At 46.0% G+C, this 16,789-nt stretch overlaps 1 protein-coding gene across 1 annotated transcript in view; it reads right to left on the bottom strand.

Annotated features, from left to right (window-relative positions):
• Positions 1-14,483, bottom strand: part of SPIC (Spi-C transcription factor) — a 90,506-nt gene extending 76,023 nt beyond the window's left edge. The window contains exon 1 of the mRNA XM_086938097.1: positions 14,447-14,483. The gene's annotated coding sequence lies outside the window, so the exon portion shown is untranslated. The remainder of the gene's footprint in view (positions 1-14,446) is intronic.
• Positions 14,484-16,789: the final 2,306 nt, after the last annotated feature.

Below are 16,789 nucleotides of genomic sequence, written 5' to 3'. Positions count from 1 at the left end.
TGTGTGCTAAGAGGTAGCATAAGAGTATATATGGTGATCGGGGACAGTGCATTGGTGGCTCCCCCGCTATGGAGGGGGAGTGTGCGCCCCCTGCCAGTAGCGTTAAAAAAACTAAAAATAAAAAGATGATAATGAACCCTGGTTTATTATTGTTTTATTTTGTTTCCAGGCCGAGTCTTGGGGGCGGGGCTAGGGGGATGATAGGCACCGAAGGGGAGTAGTCGGCACTGCTATCAGCACGTGACAGTTTGGCCGGCCGTCTCAGGCCGCCCACACCCTCACGAGCCCTGAATCTCTCTCCAACCAAGCTGCGTTGCTGGGTTGGAGACAGCAAAGCAGAGTGTCCCAATCTCCCAGTGATCGCAAATCCTCGGTGCTTAGGCCAATCCTGAAACTGTTTTCATGCATGAGAGCAACTTTATATTTGGCTGCAGGGGATGTTGGAAGCCTTTGCCATCAGTGGAGCCACGAGACGAGCAAAAGACCAGTGATGCGGCTGGCTGCAGGAAGTTCTGTTTTGTTATTGTCGTCGGTACCCTCCCATCCCCGCTGGTGCGAAGAGGTAGCATTAGAGTATATATGGTGATCCGAGGACTGTGTCCTAAGAGATAGCCATAGAGTATATATGTGGTCAGGGCAGTGTGCTAAGAGCTAGCATTAGCCTATATATATGGCGATCAAAGGAATGTATGTTAAGAGTTAGAATTATAGTATATATAATGATCAGGGGACTGTGTGCTAAGAGGTTACCTTAGAGTATATATGGTGATGAGGGGACATTGTGCTAAGAGGTAGCCTTAGACAATATGGTGATGAGGGGACTGTGTGCTAAGAGGTAGACTTAAAGTATATGGTGATGAGGGTACTGTGTGCTAAGAGGTAGCCTTAGACAATATGGTGATGAGGGGACTGTGTGCTAAGAGGTAGCCTTCGAGTATATGGTGATGAGGGGACTGTTTGCTAAGAGGTAGCCTTAGAGTATATGGTGATGAGGGGACTGTTTGCTAAGAGGTAGCCTTAGAGTATATGGTGATGAGGGGAGTGTGTGCTAAGAGATAGCCTTAGGGTATATGGTGATGAGGGGACTGTGTGCTAAGAGGTAGCCTTAAAGTATATGGTGATGAGGGGACTGTGTGCTAAGAGGTAGCCTTAGAGTATATGGTGATGAGGGGACTGTTTGCTAACCGGTAGCCTTAGAGTATATGGTGATGAGTGGAGTGTGTGCTAAGAGATAGCCTTAGGGTATATGGTGATGAGGGGACTGTGTGCTAAGAGGTAGCCTTAGAGTATATGGTGATGAGGGGACTGTTTGGTAAGAGGTAGCCTTGGAGTATATGGTGATGAGGGGACTGTGTGCTAAGAGGTAGCCTTGGAGTATATGGTGATGAGGGGACTGTGTGCTAAGCGGTAGCCTTAGAGTATATGGTGATGAGGGGACTGTTTGTAAGAGGTAGCCTTAGAGTATAAGGTGATGAGGGGACTGTGTGCTAAGAGGTAGCCTTAGAGTATTTGGTGATGAGGGGACTGTTTGCTAAGAGATAGACTTGGAGTATATGGTGATTAGGGGAGTGTGTGCTAAGAGATAGCCTTAGGGTATATGGTGATGAGGGGACTGTTTGCTAAGAAGTAGCCTTAGAGTATTTGGTGATGAGGGGACTGTGTGCTAAGAGGTAGCCTTAGAGTATTTGGTGATGGCGGGACTGTGTGCTAAGAAGTAGCCTTAGAGTATATGGTGACGAGGGGACTGTTTGCTAAGAGGTAGCCTTAGATTATATGGTGATGAGGGGACTGTGTGCTAAGAGGTAGCCTTCGAGTATATGGTGATGAGGGGACTGTGTGCTAAGAGGTAGCCTTAGAGTATTTGGTGATGAGGGGACTGTGTGCTAAGAGGTAGAATTAGAGTATATATGGTGACATGGGGACTGTGTGCTAAGAGGTAGCATAAGAGTATATGTGGTGACGAGGGGACTGTGTGCTAAGAGGTAGAATTAGAGTATATGTGGTGATCTGGGGACTGTGTGCTAAGAGGTAGAATTAGAGTATATGTGGTGACCAGGGGACTGTGTGCTAAGAGGTAGAATTAGAGTATATATGGTGACATCGGGACTGCGTGCTAAGAGGTAGAATTAGAGTATATGTGGTGACGAGGGGTCTGTGTGGTAAGAGCTAGAATTAGAGTATATGTGGTGACATGGGGACTGTGTGCTAAGAGGTAGAATTAGAGTATATGTGGTGACAAGGGGACTGTGTGCTAAGAGGTAGAATTAGAGTATATATGGGGACATGGGGACTATGTGCTAAGAGGTAGCATAAGAGTATATGTGGTGACGAGGGGACTGTGTGCTAAGAGGTAGATTTAGAGCGTATATGGTGACTTGGGGACTGTGTGCTAAGAGGTAGAATTAGAGTATATGTGGTGACGAAGGGACTGTGTGCTAAGAGGTAGAATTAGAGTATATTTGATGACATCGGGACTGTGTGCTAAGAGGTAGAATTAGAGTATATGTTGTGATGAGGGGACTGTATGCTGAGAGGTAGAACTAGAGTATATGTGGTGAGCAGGGGACAGTGGGCCAAGAGGTACTATCAGAGTATATGTGGTGACAAGGGGACTGTGTGCTAAGAGGTAGAATTAGAGTATATATGGTGACATGGGGACAGTGTGCTAAGAGGGCGCATTGGAGTATATGTGCTGACTAGGGGGATGGGCGCTAAGAGAAAGAATTAGAGTATATGTGGTGAGCAGGGGACAGCGTGCTAAGAGGTAGAATTAAAGTGTATGGGTGACTAGGGGACTCTGTGTTAAGAGGTAGAATTAGAGTATATGTGGTGAGGAGGGGACTGTGTGCTAAGAGGTAGAATTAGAGTATATGTGGTGAGGAGGGGACTGAGTACTAAGAGATAGAATCAGAGTATATGTGGTGATGAGGGGACTGTGTGCTAAGAGGTGGAATTAGAGTAAATGTGGTGATCAGGGGATAGTGTGCTAAGAGGTAGAATTTGTGTAAATCTGGTGATGAGAGGACTTTGTGCTACGAGGTAAAATGAGAGTATATGTGGGGATCAGGGGACAGTGTGCTAAGAGGTAGAATTAGAGTATAAATGGTGACATGGGGACTGTGTGCTAAGAGGTAGAATTAGAGTATATGTGGTGACGAGGGGACTGTATGCTAAGATGTAGAATTATGGTATCTGTGGTGACGAGGGGACTCTGTGCTAAGAGGTAGAATTAGAGTAAATGTGGTGACATGGGGACTGTGTGCTAAGAGGTAGAATTAGAGTATATATGGTGACATGGGGACTGTGTGCTAAGAGGTAGCATTAGAGTATATGTGGTGATGAGGGGACTGTGTGCAAAGAGGTAGAATTGAAGTATATGTGGCGATGAGGGGACTGTGTGCTAAGAGGTAGAATTAGAGTAAATGTGGTGATCAGGGGACAGTGTGCTAAGAGGTATCACCAGAGTATATATGGTGTTGAGGGGACTGTGCGCTAAGAGGTAGCATAAGAGTATATATGGTGATCGGGGACAGTGCATTGGTGGCTCCCCCGCTATGGAGGGGGAGTGTGCGCCCCCTGCCAGCAGCGTTAAAAAAAACAAAAATAAAAAGATGATAATAAACCCTGGTTTATTATTGTTTTATTTTGTTTCCAGGCCGAGTCTTGGGGGCGGGGCTAGGGGGATGATAGGCACCGAAGGGGAGTAGTCGGCACTGCTATCAGCACGTGACAGTTTGGCCGGCCGTCTCAGGCCGCCCACACCCTCACGAGCCCTGAATCTCTCTCCAACCAAGCTGCGTTGCTGGGTTGGAGACAGCAAAGCAGAGTGTCCCAATCTCCCCGGGATCGCAAATCCTCGGTGCTTAGGCCAATCCTGAAACTGTTCTCATGCATGAGAGCAACTTTATATTTGGCTGCAGGGGATGTTGGAAGCCTTTGCCATCAGTGGAGCCACGAGACGAGCAAAAGACCAGTGATGCGGCTGGCTGCAGGAAGTTCTGTTTTGTTATTGTCGTCGGTACCCTCCCATCCCCGCTGGTGCGAAGAGGTAGCATTAGAGTATATATGGTGATCCGAGGACTGTGTCCTAAGAGATAGCCATAGAGTATATATGTGGTCAGGGCAGTGTGCTAAGAGCTAGCATTAGCCTATATATATGGCGATCAAAGGAATGTATGTTAAGAGTTAGAATTATAGTATATATAATGATCAGGGGACTGTGTGCTAAGAGGTTACCTTAGAGTATATATGGTGATGAGGGGACATTGTGCTAAGAGGTAGCCTTAGACAATATGGTGATGCGGGGACTGTGTGCTAAGAGGTAGACTTAAAGTATATGGTGATGAGGGTACTGTGTGCTAAGAGGTAGCCTTAGACAATATGGTGATGAGGGGACTGTGTGCTAAGAGGTAGCCTTCGAGTATATGGTGATGAGGGGACTGTGTGCTAAGAGGTAGCCTTAGAGTATATGGTGATGAGGGGACTGTTTGCTAAGAGGTAGCCTTAGAGTATATGGTGATGAGGGGAGTGTGTGCTAAGAGATAGCCTTAGGGTATATGGTGATGAGGGGACTGTGTGCTAAGAGGTAGCCTTAAAGTATATGGTGATGAGGGGACTGTGTGCTAAGAGGTAGCCTTAGAGTATATGGTGATGAGGGGACTGTTTGCTAAGAGGTAGCCTTAGAGTATATGGTGATGAGGGGAGTGTGTGCTAAGAGATAGCCTTAGGGTATATGGTTATGAGGGGACTGTGTGCTAAGAGGTAGCCTTAGAGTATATGGTGATGAGGGGACTGTTTGCTAAGAGGTAGCCTTGGAGTATATGGTGATGAGGGGACTGTGTGCTAAGAGGTAGCCTTGGAGTATATGGTGATGAGGGGAGTGTGTGCTAAGAGGTAGCCTTAGAGTATATGGTGATGAGGGGACTGTTTGTAAGAGGTAGCCTTAGAGTATAAGGTGATGAGGGGACTGTGTGCTAAGAGGTAGCCTTAGAGTATTTGGTGATGAGGGGACTGTTTGCTAAGAGATAGACTTGGAGTATATGGTGATTAGGGGAGTGTGTGCTAAGAGATAGCCTTAGGGTATATGGTGATGAGGGGACTGTTTGCTAAGAAGTAGCCTTAGAGTATTTGGTGATGAGGGGACTGTGTGCTAAGAGGTAGCCTTAGAGTATTTGGTGATGGCGGGACTGTGTGCTAAGAAGTAGCCTTAGAGTATATGGTGACGAGGGGACTGTTTGCTAAGAGGTAGCCTTAGATTATATGGTGATGAGGGGACTGTGTGCTAAGAGGTAGCCTTCGAGTATATGGTGATGAGGGGACTGTGTGCTAAGAGGTAGCCTTAGAGTATTTGGTGATGAGGGGACTGTGTGCTAAGAGGTAGAATTAGAGTATATATGGTGACATGGGGACTGTGTGCTAAGAGGTAGCTTAAGAGTATATGTGGTGACGAGGGGACTGTGTGCTAAGAGGTAGAATTAGAGTATATGTGGTGATCTGGGGACTGTGTGCTAAGAGGTAGAATTAGAGTATATGTGGTGACCAGGGGACTGTGTGCTAAGAGGTAGAATTAGAGTATATATGGTGACATCGGGACTGCGTGCTAAGAGGTAGAATTAGAGTATATGTGGTGACGAGGGGTCTGTGTGGTAAGAGCTAGAATTAGAGTATATGTGGTGACATGGGGACTGTGTGCTAAGAGGTAGAATTAGAGTATATGTGGTGACAAGGGGACTGTATGATAAGAGGTAGAATTAGAGTATATATGGTGACATGGGGACTATGTGCTAAGAGGTAGCATAAGAGTATATGTGGTGACGAGGGGACTGTGTGCTAAGAGGTAGATTTAGAGCGTATATGGTGACTTGGGGACTGTGTGCTAAGAGGTAGAATTAGAGTATATGTGGTGACGAAGGGACTGTGTGCTAAGAGGTAGAATTAGAGTATATTTGATGACATCGGGACTGTGTGCTAAGAGGTAGAATTAGAGTATATGTTGTGATGAGGGGACTGTATGCTGAGAGGTAGAACTAGAGTATATGTGGTGAGCAGGGGACAGAGGGCCAAGAGGTTCTATCAGAGTATATGTGGTGACAAGGGGACTGTGTGCTAAGAGGTAGAATTAGAGTATATATGGTGACATGGGGACAGTGTGCTAAGAGGGCGCATTAGAGTATATGTGCTGACTAGGGGGATGGGCGCTAAGAGAAAGAATTAGATTATATGTGGTGAGCAGGGGACAGCGTGCTAAGAGGTAGAATTAAAGTGTATGGGTGACTAGGGGACTCTGTGTTAAGAGGTAGAATTAGAGTATATGTGGTGAGGAGGGGACTGTGTGCTAAGAGGTAGAATTAGAGTATATGTGGTGAGGAGGGGACTGAGTGCTAAGAGATAGAATCAGAGTATATGTGGTGATGAGGGGACTGTGTGCAAAGAGGTGGAATTAGAGTAAATGTGGTGATCAGGGGATAGTGTGCTAAGAGGTAGAATTTGTGTAAATCTGGTGATGAGAGGACTTTGTGCTAAGAGGTAAAATGAGAGTATATATGGGGATCAGGGGACAGTGTGCTAAGAGGTAGAATTAGAGTATAAATGGTGACATGGGGACTGTGTGCTAAGAGGTAGAATTAGAGTATATGTGGTGATGAGGGGACTGTATGCTAAGATGTAGAATTATGGTATCTGTGGTGACGAGGGGACTCTGTGCTAAGAGGTAGAATTAGAGTAAATGTGGTGACATGGGGACTGTGTGCTAAGAGGTAGAATTAGAGTATATATGGTGACATGGGGACTGTGTGCTAAGAGGTAGCATTAGAGTATATGTGGTGATGAGGGGACTGTGTGCAAAGAGGTAGAATTGAAGTATATGTGGCGATGAGGGGACTGTGTGCTAAGAGGTAGAATTAGAGTAAATGTGGTGATCAGGGGACAGTGTGCTAAGAGGTATCACCAGAGTATATATGGTGTTGAGGGGACTGTGCGCTAAGAGGTAGCATAAGAGTATATATGGTGATCGGGGACAGTGCATTGGTGGCTCCCCCGCTATGGAGGGGGAGTGTGCGCCCCCTGCCAGCAGCGTTAAAAAAAACAAAAATAAAAAGATGATAATAAACCCTGGTTTATTATTGTTTTATTTTGTTTCCAGGCCGAGTCTTGGGGGCGGGGCTAGGGGGATGATAGGCACCGAAGGGGAGTAGTCGGCACTGCTATCAGCACGTGACAGTTTGGCCGGCCGTCTCAGGCCGCCCACACCCTCACGAGCCCTGAATCTCTCTCCAACCAAGCTGCGTTGCTGGGTTGGAGACAGCAAAGCAGAGTGTCCCAATCTCCCCGGGATCGCAAATCCTCGGTGCTTAGGCCAATCCTGAAACTGTTCTCATGCATGAGAGCAACTTTATATTTGGCTGCAGGGGATGTTGGAAGCCTTTGCCATCAGTGGAGCCACGAGACGAGCAAAAGACCAGTGATGCGGCTGGCTGCAGGAAGTTCTGTTTTGTTATTGTCGTCGGTACCCTCCCATCCCCGCTGGTGCGAAGAGGTAGCATTAGAGTATATATGGTGATCCGAGGACTGTGTCCTAAGAGATAGCCATAGAGTATATATGTGGTCAGGGCAGTGTGCTAAGAGCTAGCATTAGCCTATATATATGGCGATCAAAGGAATGTATGTTAAGAGTTAGAATTATAGTATATATAATGATCAGGGGACTGTGTGCTAAGAGGTTACCTTAGAGTATATATGGTGATGAGGGGACATTGTGCTAAGAGGTAGCCTTAGACAATATGGTGATGAGGGGACTGTGTGCTAAGAGGTAGACTTAAAGTATAGGGTGATGAGGGTACTGTGTGCTAAGAGGTAGCCTTAGACAATATGGTGATGAGGGGACTGTATGCTAAGAGGTAGCCTTCGAGTATATGGTGATGTGGGGACTGTGTGCTAAGAGGTAGCCTTCGAGTATATGGTGATGAGGGGACTGTTTGCTAAGAGGTAGCCTTAGAGTATATGGTGATGAGGGGACTGTTTGCTAAGAGGTAACCTTAGAGTATATGGTGATGAGGGGAGTGTGTGCTAAGAGATAGCCTTAGGGTATATGGTGATGAGGGGACTGTGTGCTAAGAGGTAGCCTTAGAGTATATGGTGATGAGGGGACTGTGTGCTAAGAGGTAGCCTTAGAGTATATGGTGATGAGGGGACTGTTTGCTAAGAGGTAGCCTTAGAGTATATGGTGATGAGGGGAGTGTGTGCTAAGAGATAGCCTTAGGGTATATGGTGATGAGGGGACTGTGTGCTAAGAGGTAGCCTTAGAGTATATGGTGATGAGGGGACTGTTTGCTAAGAGGTAGCCTTGGAGTATATGGTGATGAGGGGACTGTGTGCTAAGAGGTAGCCTTGGAGTATATGGTGATGAGGGGACTGTGAGCTAAGAGGTAGCCTTAGAGTATATGGTGATGAGGGGACTGTTTGTAAGAGGTAGCCTTAGAGTATATGGTGATGAGGGGACTGTGTGCTAAGAGGTAGCCTTAGAGTATTTGGTGATGAGGGGACTGTTTGCTAAGAGATAGACTTAGAGTATATGGTGATTAGGGGAGTGTGTGCTAAGAGATAGCCTTAGGGTATATGGTGATGAGGGGACTGTGTGCTAAGAGGTAGCCTTAGAGTATTTGGTGATGGCGGGACTGTGTGCTAAGAAGTAGCCTTAGAGTATATGGTGACAAGGGGACTGTTTGCTAAGAGGTAGCCTTAGATTATATGGTGATGAGGGGACTGTGTGCTAAGAGGTAGGCTTCGAGTATATGGTGATGAGGGAACTGTGTGCTAAGAGGTAGCCTTAGAGTATTTGGTGATGAGGGGACTGTGTGCTAAGAGGTAGCCTTAGAGTATTTGGTGATGAGGGGACTGTTTGCTAAGAGGTAGCCTTAGAGTATATGGTGATTAGGGGAGTGTGTGCTAAGAGATAGACGTAGAGTATATGGTGATTAGGGGACTGTTTGCTAAGAGGTAGCCTTCGAGTATATGATGATGAGGGGAGTGTGTGCTAAGAGGTAGCCTTAGAAATATGGTGATGAGGGGACTGTGTGCTAAGAGGTAGCCTTAGAAATATGGTGATGAGGGGACTGTGTGCTAAGAGGTAGCCTTAGAAATATGGTGATGAGGGGACTGTGTGCTAAGAGGTAGCCTTAGAAATATGGTGATGAGGGGACTGTGTGCTAAGAGGTAGCACGAGACAAATGGGATGCACGTAGTTTTGTAAATCACTTCTCCAAGACGGAAGTAGTGAAACCAGGGTTTGCAACGTGGCTTAAAGGTAAAAAATAAAACCACTTGCAAGAAAAATATAAATCAAAGTAGCGATCACATCACCCATTGTGGCTGTAATAAAGAAAACGTGAGTAGGTTAGAATCACAAACAGATTGATTCCTAGTGATTGCAGAGTTCTCTGCATGGGCAGACCTAAATGACCTTACTCTAATGGGCGTAAACAAAGATTATGGGGAATTCGAGATACATTTTGCGATAGTGATGACTGAAGGAGTCGTACCAGGACGTATAGTGGAAGCATCCATGCTTGGGTGTCACCTACCTCCATGTCGTCAGGACTCCAGGTCTCCAGCAATTTACTCTCATTCCACACACTAACGTGCTTGCTCATTTGTAGTAAATGCTAACAACCCACAACATAAACCCAACAAGCTCTGGCTCACAGTGAGGTTCATTTATCTCGAGGACGAGGAATCCTCAGAGTTCAGATGTTTCAAGGCCTACTCTCGGTGGAACGTGTTCTTACTAAGATAAGATGCACTGTGTGATGAATCTGCAACACAGGAATGTGTTGGTTGGATTTGCAAGACACACAGACTGTGCATGTAAGGAGCTTTGCAATCTCACTTATAGCTCAAGACATAAGCAGCTGTGATATTTTTTGCAACATTCTCAAATGTCTACCGGAAACTATGCAAAGTGAAGTTTGCAAATGTTTTTCTTACCACATCTGTGCGACAGAACGATACAATTGTACATTTTGCTCAAATGTAAGTTCACAAAATATAAAGAACTGGCGTGATCTATTTACACCGTTTCGATGGGGTGCAGTATTTACGGGACGCAGTAATTACCTCTAATTCTGAGTTTTTCTGTGGAAAATTAGGAATTACAGCAGAATCAGTATTTGCTACACTGATTTTCATATGTATCAGAATTCACTGGACATTTTCCCCAGATAAAGTTGGCCAGTTTACTTCCTGGCACACACGGTCAGACTGGCCTATAGGGCAATCAGCAAGCAAAGCCAACCCAGTAACCATTTGAGAGCCTGGTGAGGTATACACCAAATAACAAAAGGCTGACAAGGGAATCATTCAAACCCTAACTTATGAAATATAAATGGATTTGATCAACACCATATACATGTAGAAATCTCTTAGTACTGAGCATCAAAGGGCGCATACAAGAAAACAAATGTATTTTTATTTAAAATGTCAAACATAAAACACAAACAGAAATGGGGGGTCCACAAAATGTCAGCATTCAACAGACTAATGACCTAAAATTGTCTCATTAAGTCATTAGATAGGGCCACAAGTACTGCTGGTCCACTCTTACAAGAAGATCTATGTTACACCCATGTCTAGGTATACTGAAAAAGCACAAAACCAAACAGTGTAGCACTATGTGAACAGCTAAAATCATCCGGACTAGATCCAGACAATATAACTTGACACAGATGTAACACAGATTTTATTTCAACTTCAACTTGACAATTTTTTTTTCTCCATATATTATCTGGAATTTTTGGGGTATTTGTTTCTAAGAATTTTCCTGAGGATGATCTTGCATATTAATTATACAAGAGACCGAAAAGTAGACGTCTGTCCACTACTTGCTTCTCTTAAACCAGCTTGGCTTTTGTCAACACACAAATAATTTTTGTTATCAACGGATTCAGTCTCAACCGAACCATCTTCTCATAAGAGTGGAACAACAGTATTGTTGGCCCCATTTAAGAACTTAATGGGACATTTATGGGTCATCATTAATCTGTTGGATGCTGGAATATACTTTCATTTCTGTTTGTGTCTTTTGTTTGACCTTTTAAGTAAAAAACGTTTGTTTTCTTGTATGCGCCACGAGAGTGGAATTATTTACTTTATCGCTTTGATGCGCAGTATTAAAAGCTATTTCTATGTCTAGATTGTTGATCAAATCTTTTTATAATTTATGAGTTAGGGTCTGAATGATCCCCTTGTCAGCCATTTCTTATTTTGACTCTAAGGCAGTCAGGCATTGCCCGGTTTCCTGGCTGTTTGTGGGCGTGTGCTATGGTCTGCTAGGTTGGTTTTTACTGTTAATTTCTCTGATATTAAAACAAACATTGCCAGTAGGAAGTGCAAATCTACGCATTGCAAAACACCTATGCAGCATGTCTTTACAAGTTCATTATTGCCCCAATTTGCAAGTATGGGACACGCTTGCTTAGTAATCTAACTCACTAAAATGGCGGCCAAGTTACTTTTGGTGCTGGGCTTAATTTGTCCCAGTCTGACCCTGCTGGCACAATGTGTCTGGGGAAATTTGCAGTTGGTGCAGTAAGTATTGCATTAGGTGGAATTCAGATCCATGCAGAAACTCTCATTTGCACAAGAATCAGAATTACCCCTCATCTCGTAATCAGGGCCATTTTACCATTAAATTCTTATATAAATGTCTGTTGTGCACCAACACAAAGTGCAAGTAGAGAAACAATGAAATTAATCTTTTTAGGTCTATACTCTTCTACCAGAATATGGTTTCCATCCTCCTGCACACCAGACCCATCTGTCTTCAGAGCCTCATCAATAGTCTTGGCCTTAATGGAAAATGGAAGGGGGACCCTGCTACAACTCTCTGGGGCAGATTTACAATAACTGGCGCATCCCTGCATATCAGCAGGGATGCGCCAGTTATTGTGCGTCACAGCAGACACCTCTTGCGCTGCAATGGATGCACCGCATTTACAATGCGGCACACCATGGGGCAAGAATAGACAGATGCGTGACACATCTGCTGCCGTAAAGGTGACGCAGCTCCAGCAATGCTCGGGGTGCCCCTATGCCTAACATGCTGCGTCAATCCTTACGCCTGCTTCAAGCAGGTGCAGGGTGTTGACGCAGCATAGCCGTAAAAGTGACTGAGTGAAATCTTGTAGATTTCATTCAGCCACTTTTAGGAGACGCCCCCCCCCTCCCTCATCCTTCCGCCGGAACACCCACATGTGGCGCAGGGCTTTACAATGTGACGCATCTCCCTAGATGCGTCACATTGTAAAACCCCACAGCATAGCGCTGGCTTTGCGCCCCTCCGTCATAAAAGTGACGCAACGGCGGCGCAAATGTGACGTACGGGGCTTGTAAATCTGACCCTCTCTGGCTTGTCGTACTCTGTTATTGTCATGTTCCTCAATCGTTTCCTACTTGCCTTACAGTTCTCTGTGGTTTCCAACTAGGGCTACCCTTTCTAATAAAAACCAATGAAGCTGCCAAGATGGCTCCCTGTGGCCAATGCTTTCTGCTGATGCCTACTGTGTTGTGCCTGTCACTAGTCAGAATCCGAGACGTGCATGGCCCCCTGACATAGCCAGCTCCGTTCTGCAGAGTCTTGCCCTAGTGGTCTTGAGAAATTCTTAAACTCATTCTTTTAAATACCATTTTCATTTGATTTATTTCTAACCTGGTTGATGTGAGAGAGTCTTTTACAGACTTTTTGCAGAGACATTTGGGTTTATGGTTCATGCAAAATTAATTTATAATGGTTTCTTTTAGATCACAATAGGACCTCACGTATGAGAAATGGTTGGGGGCAACAGAAATTATTTGCAGTAAGATTAGTGAGCTGCTGCTGTTTTACAATATTGAAAACACATGCCACTATCCCTGAATATTCGATGTACACATTTAGAATTTGGATAAGTGTCCCTGGGCACCTTCAGTGACCTTGCCAAAGAGGGCATGAAAGAGCTGAAATTGGAACATAAATTCAAAGCAGTTCCAAAAAGGGGCCCCTAAAATACATTTGGCTGAGGGCCCTCGAAATCCTTAGAATGTTCCTGGTCAGAATACAATCCAGCCTTCTCTGATGCGGAAACTAACAACTATTACATTGGGTAGCAGTGACACCTGAAAATGATAGTGTTAGACATGGCAGAAAGCATACAATGAACTTATTACATATGTGGACAACCCATCGCAGCAGCGCCAGCAAGCCTCAATTGTAGACCAATCAATTACTACTTCGCTATGCAAACAACCATCACGTTGCCTAATAGTAGTGAACCATCAGAACAACGTGCAACTGTGACATGTAGCTACATTCAATCAGTTTTTAATGCATTTACTCAGAACAAGTAATAGTTTTAGCTTTGTAAATATTTCTTTGCCAGAACGAAGCATGTGGAATGTCATTGGCAATCAACTCATTTACATGGACTGTTACTGGCAATATTAAGCTTTTACAAATATTTCTCCACAATAAAATGTATTCCTCCTTAGAAGTCATATGTACTTCATATACGTAGGACACGTCATGATGAAAATAAAAGAAGGGGACTTTGCAGAAGGCGAAGAGTTAAAAAACAAGAAACGTAATGTAAAGATCAGGATAGTACTCCTGCTCCTTGGTCGTAGAACTGACGTCATACCTGTGATATATACCTGACGAGAACAAAGGGTGTCATGATGCGCACACTATGGGGCAGATTTACGACTTCTGGTGCATCTCTGCTAATCAGCAGAGATGCGCCAGAAGAGTTGCGACGCATCTACCCACCCGTGCGCCACCACTGACGTGACGATGAGCAGATGTGTGACGCATCCCCGGCAGAAATGCGGCTCATTGCTGGAGTTGCGTCGCAAGTGCGACGCTGCTCCAGCAAGGCTCAGGGGGTGCCCTATCTCTAACATGCTGCGTCAATCCTTACGCCTGCTTTAAGCAGGCGCAGGGTTTTGACGCAGCATGGCCCTAAAAGTGACTGAGTGAAATCTTGTAGATTTCACTCCGCCACTTTTAGGAGGCATTCCTGCACCGGAACGCACCCCCGCCCCGCGCCAGAACGCCTACACGTGGCGCAGGGCTTTACAACATGACGTATCTCCCAGATGCGTCACTTTGTATGTACCCCGCACCATGGCGCTGTATTTGCGCCGGAGCTGCCTCACAAAAGTGACGCAACAGCGGCGTAAAAGAGGCGCAAGGGCCTTGTAAATCTGCCTCCATGTATGTATACGATAAGCAGCCACACCAGCCCCTCTAAAGGCCGCAGAAGGCATCTGTGTGTAATGCGCGCTATTGCACCACAGGCTTCACACACGGCTCACACGGTATTGGCAAGCACGAGGCGTGACTGCAATGCTATTTATCCAATCAAGGCCCCCTCAGAGTAAATTCATGCAAAATGTCCCGTAATCTCGGAGCACTTACCCACGGCAGAAGTTCACCGCATTGCCAACCCCTGAACTGGCGCACGCGGATATGGAAGGAGGCCCGAGATAAGGAACACTTTGGGGAAGTTCAACATCGGGGGATTTTTGAAAGCACATTGAGCTGTCATTAGCATGCAAAACCGAACGTGTGAATGAACCGTGAGGTCCTTAGGAGGCATCTGGCTGAGGACTGCTGAGGCTGGGGGCATGTGCCAGTGCGTGCCAGGGCCTGGTATCTTTTCCTCATAAGTGCAGACGCATTTCACTGTGTTCCCTCTGCAGAAACATACCCATAGACGCACGCATTTACTAGAAGGGGACGTTCGTATTCCGGGTTAGGGACCGCTGTACATTGCAAAGCTGTGGCGTAGGTCACTTGAATTAAACAAAAGGCAGTACTATGATAGAATGCTTTGATATCAAAAGTTGGTGGCTTTAGAAAGGACAATGCAGACCCGGGAGTACTAGTTAATGTTTGTCCAGTTTTATTCTTGCCTGCGGCCGCCAAGATTTTAAAAAAAGTTGCAAACTGCCAGCTCACTAATTTTTTTGCCCCAAAACAAGTTGCAACACCCATTTCTGTCAGGCTTTTGAGCCCGACCTAGCATGGGGGCAGCACTACTAGAAATCTCTGAATCTATTAGGATCAGCCTAGATTCTAGTCTTAAGGTTGCTTTGGTGCGGTTGGACCTGTCACGGTGGACCACAGCATCTTGCTACAAAGACTGGAACACCTGGGTGTAGCAGGCTCAGCCTCAGGGCGGCTAGACTCCTTTCTGGAGAAACGAGAGCAGGTAGTTTGGATGAAGCCTTGCTCTTCCAAAGCCATACCGTTGAAATGGGGGTGGGGGTGTGTCCTCAGGGCTTTGCAATCAGCCCTACCCTCTTCAGTATCGATCTCTCCCTCTGGCATTCCTGGCTGAATCTTTAGGCATCAAAATAATTTCCTATGCAGACAATATGCAGCGTCGGCGCACCTACGAGGGGCACTTATATAGCGCCAAATAAACATTTGCTCTTTGCTTCAAGGAGCTACATGACTGGCTCAGGAGGAACAAACTACAGTGCAACCCAGACAAGACTGAGATCCTTTTGTATGGGTTGAATCCCCTCCGTGGATGGACAGGAGCCTGGCCTAATAATGCCCCCTCCCGCCCACTGGCTACAGCAAGAAATCTGAGTGTTTTGTTTGATTCACATTTTTCCTTCATTTCCCAGGTTTCGTGAGTTGCAAATCCTGCCTTTGGATTTTATGCCTGCTCAGGAAATCTCTGCCCCTGATTCCTCATGAAGCTCGGGTCACAGTGGTCAGGGCTCTGATCAGGGCCGGACTTGCCATAGCGGGAACCGTGCAATCCCCCGGTGCGCCACACAGGTCGGGCCGCTTTTGGGCCCCTGGGGGCCGTTTTTGTTACTGGGCTGTTTTTGCAGCATAGCTGCAAAATCGTCCATGACCAAAATCGGCCGAAAACCGGCCCCAGCAAAGAGCTCGGCGGCACCCACAACCCCCCCAGTGGCAAGCGGGTGGGGAGGGCTGATTGTGGTTCCCAGTCCGGCCCTGGCTCTGATATTATGGATTACATCAATGTTTTGTACCTGGGCCTACCAGAGTACTTAATCCAGCATCTACAGGCAGTACAGTATGTGGCGGTTTGCCTACCATGCAAGCTACCTAGGCACTCATCAGTATCTCATCTCCACGAGAAGCTTCATTGGCTCCCAGTGCGCAACACTGACACACCAAGCCTGCTAAAACAAGGGTCCCTCATACCTGAATGAGAGGATCAATGAATATAGATGGTGGAGATCGCTGTGTTCTAGTAACGCTGGGCTGCTAACAGTCCCCCACCATAAAAAGCAACGGAAAGGGGGTTCCTCCTTCACGGTATAGGGCATGTGGAACCACTTGCCTGGCCATCTGAGATTAATCACAGAGGAATCAAGCTTAAAAAAGCACAGATTAAGTCTTTAAGAAGTCAGGAAGCCTGTTTGGTCTTGCATTCCCTGTACCTGTTTTTGATGTCAAGCGCTGGCATATTTCTGGAGTAGCCGAGTGCTATATAAATGATCCTCATTAATTAATTCATTCATTTAATAAAGTTTACATTCCCTGCTTGCACTCTCCCAGGCAGCAAACACAGCAGTGTCCTAGGGGATGGGATCTCTGGGTCACTGTTTTGATCTAAACCCAGGGCATGGGGTCCCCAGGGATGACCTATGGCTCGGGGATGGTGACCCAATGCCCTCTCCCCCCAAAAAATGCGCCAGGGATGTGATCCCTAGGTCTTCTCTGAGGCACAGGGAGAGGGGTGCATGCCTCCTTTCCATAATTACTGATTTG

Source organism: Lissotriton vulgaris, chromosome 1_1, assembly GCF_964263255.1.
Source record: "Lissotriton vulgaris chromosome 1_1, aLisVul1.2, whole genome shotgun sequence".
NCBI classification, from domain to species: Eukaryota; Metazoa; Chordata; class Amphibia; order Caudata; family Salamandridae; genus Lissotriton; species Lissotriton vulgaris.
Note: the sequence above shows the minus strand (reverse complement) of the source record. Positions and strands in the feature narration are given on the sequence as shown.